This window comes from Pteropus alecto, unplaced genomic scaffold (assembly GCF_000325575.1).
Source record: "Pteropus alecto unplaced genomic scaffold, ASM32557v1 scaffold98, whole genome shotgun sequence".
NCBI classification, from domain to species: domain Eukaryota; kingdom Metazoa; phylum Chordata; class Mammalia; order Chiroptera; family Pteropodidae; genus Pteropus; species Pteropus alecto.
This window is the reverse complement of record NW_006443570.1, coordinates 4,449,387-4,459,860: the sequence shown is the minus strand read 5'-3', so window position 1 is coordinate 4,459,860 and position 10,474 is coordinate 4,449,387. Positions and strand designations below refer to the sequence as shown.

The 10,474-nt window shown below is 35.7% G+C and overlaps 1 pseudogene; it reads left to right on the top strand.

Moving 5' to 3' along the window:
• Positions 1-9,264: 9,264 nt before the first annotated feature.
• LOC112473237 lies at positions 9,265-9,383 on the top strand (annotated as a pseudogene).
• The last annotated feature ends 1,091 nt before the right edge of the window (positions 9,384-10,474 follow it).

Genomic DNA, 10,474 nt, shown 5'->3' with positions numbered 1-10,474 from the left:
CCCAGAAATCCTTAAGAAATAGCCTTTAAACTCTCCATCCTCTTTGACTCTGGAATGTCATTTCTGGTAAACTATCCTGAAAAAATAATCGGAAATGCAAAGATTCTATTGAAAGGATGTGCATTGCAGAGTTTATTGAAATTGGAAACAAGCAAATGGTAAATGGTTAAATTATGATATCTTCACTTAATGAAATAAGCAGATATTTAAAATCAGAAGGAAATTTTCATGATTTCATGATGTAAGACTTGGAAAACTAGCATCGTGAAAAAACGTGGAAAATAGAAAAAACAAAGTATTAATAGTTAATTCTGGACAATATAATAAGCTTGGTTTATGAGTATATTAAATTTATAATTGAAACATTAAAGATTATACTAATCTGGAGAGTCTGGACTCTTAGGAAAACACTGTAAGATGAAGGAAACAAGATATCTTGCCAGCATGATAATGGAAAGATAGTGTTGAGTTTTCAAATCACGCAAACTTGAGTTCCTAACATGGCTCTACCACATAACTTAATGTGTACTTCAGAGCAGATTACCAAATCTCTCTTGATTGTAGTGTTACCATTTATTGCGGCCTCACCATATGACAAGCATTGTGTTAGATGCTTTCACCTGTTATATAATTTAGTCCTTACGAACACTCTTTAAATGAGTATTATTTTATCCCCTTTTACAGATTACCCCATTTTACAGAACATCTCTCTCCAGTTGGGCATATTTGTTAAGAGGAAAGGTCAGTATTTGAACCCAGGTTTGTCTGGATCCAAAACACAAGCTCTTAACCATTAGTTTGTAGGCCTCCCTAAAACTGAGGAACCTGTAAAACAGGGTTAATACTATTTACCTTATAGAAATATGAGATAAAATAAGTGCCAGACATATGTTGGTGCCTGGTGAATGTTCCCTTTCTGTTATTGCTCTAGGATAAATTATGTTTTCATATGGATCATCCCTGATTTTGTCTGCATGTATTAATTTTTTTTTCACATACAGATTTGTCACATAGTTCTACACATAACATACATTCAAAGGTGTCAAATTTATCCTGTGATGTACTGGAAATCAGGCTTTTCAGTGTCATGTTTAGAATGTGAATTTTGGAGTTAAACAATCGGGGTTCAAATTCTGGCACTGCCACTACTGTGTGAGGGCAAGGTTCTAAACCTCTCTGACTGTCTTCATCTCCTTATAATAACCCTTTTTCAACAGGGTTATTATAAGGAGTATATGATATAGTATGTGTGGAAGTGCTTTTTTAAGTATTGAGGTAAAAAGTAATGGTAAACCAGGAGAGGCTGTGAGAAATGGAAGGCAGTTGGGAAGCCTCAAGTCCTGACCTGACATCTCGAGGGTTATGCCAGCTGACTCGGAGAAGGCCAAATGACTTCTGTGGGAACTCTGAGAGGATTCCTGAGTAGGCAGAAATGCTTTTTTGAAGGAGTCAAAGGACAAACTTCTGGACAATAAGCCAGCAGTTCCCTCCCTCGGAGGCATTTCTGACTCTGTTCGAAACCTACCTCTTCCACCTAGAGTCTTATCTCAGATCTCTCTTTTCCTTCAAGCCCAGTTCCTCATGCTTTCTTTAGGAATTCAAGTCAACAAATTTTTTGAGTGGGTAACAGTTCCAAGCACTGTACTTGGTGCTTGGAGTACACAGATGAATAAGACCAGTCTCAGTCCTAAAGAAACTCAAAATTAGCAAGAAAATAAATGTGTGAACAAGTAATTAACTATTATGTTAATAAGCACTACAAGAAAACTACCTGCAAAATATAAAGAAGGGAGGGATTAACTTCATCTGTAGAGAACCAAGAAAGACCTTTTGAAAAAGTGCTTTCTAGGCTGAAGATAGTTTCAAGGATAAATATAAGTCAGTTAGCTATATCAAGGAAAAAGGTCAGAATGGATGAGGCTATTCTAGGCAGAGTGAACAACATGTATTTAAAAAAAAAACAACAAACAAAAACACAGAGGACCTGAAACTAATATAATGTTGAGTGTCAATTGTATTTGAAAAAAAAGAAAAAAAAGATAAAGCATAAAAAAAATAGTGCTTAGAACATAAAAAAACACCCACAGACGAGAGTTGGTATATCCAATCTTAGATTAATCAGCCATGGCCAGGGGACAACACAAATATGATCGCTGCACTTCCATTTCTGTCAATATGACTAGCTAGACTAAATATTCTGAAAATCCTCCTGCCATAACACGTAAAAATGCTACATAAAATATAACAAATATATTTTTAAGAGTAGAGCCTTGTTATTGACAGCTATAAGTAAATGTATTCTATATATTATGTCCAAATTACCAATTTCCCGTAATCTGAAAAAGCATCTCTGCTCAAAGACCCAGCTGGTGATGATATGTTCCATAACAACAATAGTAACAACATAAAAGGACTTTTTTTTTTAGGAGGGGGCAGTTAGGGGAAGGAGAGAAATGATTCATGGTCATAAATGCTAGCTTTTAAATGTATAGCTGAGCTCACAAGAAAGTAAGGAAAGTCTTTAGAGACCCAAAACAGAGAACCTAAACCTAAAACCAAAGTAGTAAACATGTAATATTGAAACCGGAGGGCAACTGAGTCTCGGTCTCATAATGCCTGCTTTGCTCAGCCAATAGACCAACACAGGGGCTGGGATATTTAGAGTTAGTGTTTATTGTCAGAGCACCAGTTATCTGAGAAGGCAGCAGGTTAACACCTTCGAAGCTGCTTTCCTTTCTTAGTCTTGCTTAGGGTATTTAAGGGAAAATCTGGGCATTATTCCCTGGACTACGTGACAGTTGGGGGGAGGTCTGTTGTGCTTCATGAGCGGTTCCTCTGGCAACGTGGTTGGTGTTAGCAACCCAGGAACAAAGATGGGAGTAGTCTGGAAAGAATGCTGGACCAGGATTGTGATTGGTGAGGGCATTGGTAAGGGCAAAAAGTTTCAGGGCAACTTTCTATGGCAGGGGACATTCTAAGCTCTGGATCAAGCCACTGGGGACTATTGTTAACCTATAGGGCAAGGAAAAGTGAAGCCAGGGATGCTGTGACGCCTCTACTACGGGGGTCCCAACTGGGCCCTTCTTCACTATTAAACTGAAGCCACCATGGCTGGGAATATGGTAGGGTAGAGAAAGGGGGGTTCAGTCACAGAAAGTTTGAGTAGCTTTAGTTTTAATCCTCCATGGGGACAGAAGGGTTTGTGGCCCATACAAGATGGAGAGTTGGAATTGAAATTTCCAAATAAAGCTAAAATCCTCAAAAGGCTTTGATGGATGGACTTTAAAAAAATCCATCCACAGGTAGGTAACAAAGAAGTGTGTCTGCCTGTTCCTGAGAACTACAGGACTATATGTTGGTTTTGTATCCAAATGTGTATTCTGTGGTCCAGGAACGCCCAAGCTAAGGCTTGGCATTAAAAGTGGTTTTGGATTAGGAATGTCCCTCGGCTGAAACAATGTAAAGCTCCTCTGGATCCATGAAGGAGTCCCACAACAGCTGAAAAGTGATCTCTATAAAGAATCCACAATGAGCAAGGATCATCAAATATAACAGACAGCAAGAACTTCAGATAGCACAACTTTCAGATGGCAACTCAACTGTGAAAGAGGCAGTATAATGCCATGATTAAGGATATAGACTTTAAAGCCAGACTGCCTAAATTCTAGGCAAAGCTCTCTACTTACTATCCAGATGATCTTGGGAAAGTTGATTAACTTCTCTGTGTTTCCATTTTATTATACAGGATTATTTTGTGAATTAAATGAATTAATATTTATATAGTACCTAGAACAATGTTTGGCACATAGTAAGGGTTATAGAAGCATTTGTTATTGTTTAATGAAATATGTTTACAATGATTAAGAAAATAAGGAATAAAAAAAGATCAGATGATATCAAAAAGAATTTGAAGATTTGAAAAATAAATAAATGGAACTTTTAAAAATTAAAAATATAACAATTGAAATTAAGAGAAAACTTAATGGATAGGTTAAACAAGAGATTATTGACAGCTGAAGGAAATTAGCAAACTGGAAAATAGATCTGAGGAAATTATTCAGAGTAAAGCATAGAGAAATAAAAGATCAAAAATATGAAAAGGAGTTAAGAGACAGGGAAGGCAGAATGAAACCTAACATCCTTCTAATTCAAATATTAGAAGGAGAGAATAGAATGGGAAAGAGGTAATATTTGAAAATATAATGGCTGAGAAATTTCCGGACTGATGAAAGACATGAATCATCTGGTTTAGGAATCTCAGCAAATCTCAAATAGGACAATTACTTTGAAAAAAATTACACTTAGTCTCATCCTAGTGAAATTATTGACCACTCTGCAAAGAGAAGATATTAAAAGCTACCACAGAGAAAAAAATGTTACAATGGAAAGTTTCACTGATAAGGTAACATTTGAACAAAGACTTGAGGAGAGGGAATAAGGTATAAGCCTATCTGGAAAGAAAGTGTTCCAGGCAGAAGAAAACAGCAAGTGCAAAGACCCTGTGGCAAAAGCATGATTAATATATTCTAGGAATAGCAAGGAGCCAGTCTGAATAAAGAGGAGACAGTAAGAGGAAGAGTCATTGGAAATAGAAATCATAGAGATAATTGTGGCAGTGTTGGGGATAGTGGAGGAAGCCTTGTAATGTTGGCCTTAAAAGAATTTTGGCTTTTACTCTGAGTAAAATGGTGACCCATTAGAGGATTTTGAGTAGAGGAGCGACATAGTCTGACTTACGTTTTAAAAGGATAATTCTGAGAATAGAGTATTGAGGTGGAGGTGAGGAGACAAGGTGACAAGAAGGGATGCCAGTTGAGATTATTGTAATTAATCTCTTAATCCGGATAAGAGATTATGTAACTTGGACCAAGATGGTAGCAGTGGAAGTGGTAAGAAATTATAAGAATCTGGTTTTATTTTAAAGGTAGTGGCAACATAATTGCTATTAATGGATGACGAGGATGTGAGAATGAGAGGCATTAAAGATGACTCCAAGATTTTTACCCTAAACAGCTGGAATAATGGAGTTGTGATTAATGGAGATAATGTTGACTGTGATTAAAGCAAGGTTGTTGTTGTTGTTGTTGTTGTTGTTTGAAAAGTGTTATTAGGATTTCAATTCTGCCATATTACATTTGAGGTACTGTTAGACACTCAAATGAAGATGATAAGTATGCATTTGAATATATGAGTCTGGGGTCCAGGAGAAGTCTGGGCTTGAAGTATATATTTGGGAATTGTCAGTAAATAGTTGGCATTTAACATGCTGAGACTGAATGAGATCATCAAAGAAAAGTGTATCCCACCTACACACATCATAGGCAAACTGTCAAATACAAAGACAAATTGTGAATCTTGAAAACAGCAAGAGGGAAGTGATTAATTATGGACCAGGGATCCTTGATAATATTAACGGCTGATTTCTAACCAGAAACTAAAGGTCAGAAGGCAGTGGGATAACATATTCAAAGTGTGGAAGCAAAAGGATTGTCAGTCAAAAATTCTATATCTAGCAAAACTATGCTTCAGAAATCTATGGGGAAAATGAAGATATTCCGAGATAAACAAAAACTGAGAAAATTTCTTACTAGCAGAGCTGCCCTACAAGAAATACTAAAGAGAGTCCTTCAGGCTGAATTTTAGAACACTAAACAAGTAATTCAAATTCACATGAAGAAATAAAGAGCACCAACAAATGTAAATATATAGGTAAATATAAAAGATAATATGAACATATTTTTCATAACTCTTTTCCTCTTCTATATTATTTAAAAGACAATGACATAAAGTAATAATTATAAAGTTATATTAACAGGGTTTATAACATCTAAAGATGTAATTTATGTAATAATAATAGTACAAAGGAGAAGGGAGGGAATGAAGCTATATTGGAGTAGAGTTTTTGTATACTATTGAAATTAAGTTAGTCTTAATCTGTACTAGGTTGTTTTAGGTTAATTGTAATCTCCAGGGAAACCATTAAGAAAATAGCTAAAAAATACAGTAAAACAAACAAAGGAATTTTAACAACATACTAGGAATATCTCTTTGACACAAAAGAAGAAATTTACAACTATGTGGAAATTAAACAATATGGTCCAAAATCACCAATGGATCAAAAAAGAAATCACAAGTGAAATTAGAAAATACTTTGAGATAAATGGAAATGAAAACACAATGTACCAAACTTTATAGCATGCAGCTAAAGGTGTGCTTAGAAGTACCTTTACAGCTGTAAACAATATGGAGAAAAATATATCCAAGTTGTATGTAAATACTTTTTAATGGCATATTACAACTCCTAGACAGAAAAAGAGAGAAACTGAAAAATCTAACAAATACATCTGTTAACAATGATTTTCTCTGGGTTTTTAGGTTATAAGGTAACAAATGTTTTAATTAATCTATTTTTTACTTTTCTACATTTTCTAAAATGTATATAGAGAGTATATATCACATATATTGAAAATCAAATATAAATTAACAATAAAAATATATCTTTTGGTTCAAGGTTAAAAAAATAATAAGGAAGGAGCTTTGGATACCCCGATATTAAGAGGTCAGGAAAATGAGGAGAAAGGACAAAGGAGTCTGAGAAGAAAGGCTAATGAAGTAGAAGAATAATTAAGGCCAACTGGTGTCTTGAAAGTCAAATGAAGAAAGTGTTTCAAGGAGGAGGGAGTGATCAACTGTTTCATATGCTGCTGACAGGTCAAATTAGATGAGAACTAGTCTTGACTTGTGGATGTAACAACCTGGATGTAACTGATGAACTTAACAAGAGAAGTTTTGTGTATTGATGAGAGTGAAGGCCATTTAGAGTGGGTTTAAGAACACAGTTATTTGTTACCATTTTATATGGCTATTTAACTAAAACTTACTTTGAAAATTGGTAATTAAAGGAAAATAAGCATTTATTTTGCCTTTCTAGTAGAAACTGTTTTTTAGCATAATCGATTAACAATATTTTGTAAACCCCATGAAACTGTTGATTCAGGCAGACTGTTAACTGATTTAAAACCAGGAAAATGAGCAGATAGGGAGCTGGTGATTCATGTAGTACCAAAGTGACAACACACACGTTCCTTTCTAGTCACCAGGGGGAATGTAATTTATAATGGAGGGGTTAGGCTTTCCTCACCCCGAATCAGTGGCCAATTGTATTATCACAATAGGTGTGTCAGCAGATATTGTTTTTTTTAATGATGAGATTCAATATTTAGTATGTAACATCATCTGTCATGCATCTACTCAAAGTCATTTAACTTGAATCCATTATACCTTTAGATCTAACTTTCATTTATAAGAAATTCAGGTGATAAGGGAACAAACTAAACAATGCCATGAGAGAACAACCAGACAAATTCAGAAGGTAGGACATCTGATCTAGTCCGTTTGACAAGTCAGTGTCATGAAAAGAGATTTTTCCAGAAGACCAGATGTAATGTATAGCTATTGGTTAGACACTGGTATGAACAAACCAGTTATAAAGGACATTTTTGGGATAATTGGGGAAAATTTAATTATGGTTTAGGTATTGGATGAGATGAAAATTTTCCAATTTGGAATGGCAGAGATGATTAATTGATAAAAAGTGATTAAAAAGTGATATGTACAATATGATTGCATGTTGATTTGAGAAACCTATACATTAAAAATATGTATATAAAAAAACAGCTCTTACTGGAATTTTATTATTAACATTGGAACTCGTAGCATGGTAAGAATATGATGTTTTCATTTTATTATTTTTGCTTATCTACATTTTCTAAATTTCTACAATTCTTGTATATTTCTTCCAAAATAACAGATTATTTAAAAACATATTGTAAAATAGTGAATAAAAACACTGAGAATGAAAAAAATTACAGAATAGCAGGGGAGGACTAAATGTCATTCTTTTAAGGAATTTTGCTATAAAGGGGAACAGAGAAATGAAGCTAGAGAAGGGAGTGGGGTCAAGTGAAGTTTTCTTTAAGAGGAAAAATAGCAGCATGGTTTTATGCTGATTGGAATAAAGCAACAGAGATGAAAAAAATGATGGTAAAAGAGACAAAGGAGGAGTTCTGAAGCAATGCTTTTAAGTAGGCAAGAGAAGCTGCTTTATAACTGTATTAATATCTATACATTAATAAAGTGTTCGACTCATGAAGAGACTATAATTCTAAACTATATGCGTATAATAACATGCACGTAAAGTGAAACGACAGAATTATAAGGAGAAATTCAGAATTTCACCTTCATGGTGGGAGATTTAACACTTCTCTGTCAGTAATTGACAGATCTAATAGTCTAATAATTAACTATTAGGATATAGAAGATTTGAGCAACACAATTAATGACCTTTATTTATTGAACTTATATAGACTTCTGCACTCAGCAATTAGAGAGGACACATTCTTTTCAAGCACACATGAAACACTTAAAAAAATTGACCTCTAAGCCACAAGACAAGATTCAATAAATACTGAAGAATCAATATCACATAGACCATATTCCCTGACCGCAATGAAATCAAGAAATCAAACGTTAAAAACCATGCATTTAGACAAACAACAACAACAACAAAGCCTTTTGAACGTGACTGTTGGAGTCCATACCGTGAATGGAAGGGAAATATCTAGAGAAGAGAATTGAAGACTCATAGCCAGGCAGATACCATAAGAGGTCTCCATTACATTCTAGGCCACTTATGCAGTGTGTATGCACCTGCGCACACACCCACACTCTCCCAGACACCTTTCTCTCCAGATAGCCTAAGATGACCCCCGCCAAGCATGACTCAACTATCTCAAGGACAACCACAACTCATCTTTGTCCCAAAGTTAAAATCATTTATGTCCATCCAGCTACTAACCAGAGGCAACATCACGAGGTGGCTGTTCTCCAAATATATAATCTCCTAGTGAAGTCTAGTCTTCTAGTTCAGGCTCAGTCTTACCTTGGTGTGGCTCCACATCATCTTATCATTTATGGACTAAACAATAGATATAACTGCACCTCCCCCAACCTGTGCTCACTTGGGCTTCCTTCCAAGCAGCAAGGATCTTAGATGGTGCAAGGATCAGGACAGACTCATGGACACTTTGTTCATTCAGGCAGGTGTAGCGCTAAGTTCTTTTTGAGTACCTAGGTTCATTGCATTTCATTTTGTTCATAACTTAGATCTTTAGTCTAAGGATCTCAGTCATTATCTTTGCACAAATTCTTCCAAGTTCCAGCCCAATTACTCCCTCTCTCTCTTATGGTTAAAAAAGTAAAGTTATCTACAGCCATGTCACCCTGAACGTGCCCGATCTCATCTGATCTCAGAAGCTAAGCAAGGTCGGGCCTGGATAGTACTTGGATGGGCGACCACCTAGGAAGACTAGGTACTGTAGGTGTTTAAAAAAAAATAAACAAATAAAAAAGAAAAGTCAAATGGTACGAATATATTTTTAAATCAATTTTGCATCTCCCAGCATTTTGCTTACTAAGCATGTTCATTTAATTTTATTGACTCTTTTAAAAACCTCAAAATATTTCTAAATATTCATGCTCACATTAGCTTCAATTATTAGGTACATGTCCTTAAATATTACTGGCTATAACAAAATCCAGTTTTAGTTCGGATTAGCGGTACCTACCAGTAATCACTACTCATACACAGTAGTGGGAAAGGAAAAAAAAAGAGCTATCACCATACACTTGGATAAGTCTATACAGGTAAATGACAGAACCAGCAAATCTCATGGGTATCATCGTGTAACTCACTTCCTTGGCACTGGGATGAGTTCCTTGGTCTTTATGATCTGCTTGCTTGGAGGACTTCCCTGGTATAACCAGCATCCTTCAGGACTGCTCCAAAGACCAGTAGGAAGGGTCTCCTGTAGGGAGCTGTGCAGGTTGAGCCATCTGCTTCCTACTATTGCTGGTATTCTTTTTTTTTTTTTATGAGGGTTTGGGACTGAGTCCTCCTGCAACATTAGATCAAGAAAGTCCCAGATCTTTGTTTGCCAGCATTATATTTTTTTTCTGGTGTTACAATTTTCATAAAACCTTGGCAGCCTGAGCATTTCATTTGGGAGGTCTCTGCTAAAGAGCCCAAACTAGGAATCTTGTTTTTCTTTGATAATTCCTGGGCCTGGAGGATCTGCTCGTCTACACCAATTTCTCTTTAATGAAGGGCCTTAGCCTCAAGGTATGGATGGTAAATAAAGGTAAAGGGGGTAGAGGTCTCTGATGGGAGCCTTTCTCCTCTAATCTGCCTTGGAAAGTTAACTCTGCATTCTTGCAATCCATGCTTACCGGGAAGCCTTTTAAAAATGCAGGCAATTTCACATTTGTCCGGCAGAGGGGGCTCAGTGGAAGATATTTTGGAAAGACCCGAGGTTCTTCTTTTTTCTTCATTTCCTTTTTCTTCCTTTCTGTCTTTAAAAAACAAAACAAAACAAAACAAAACAAAAACAAACAAACAAAAAAACAAAACTGGTTT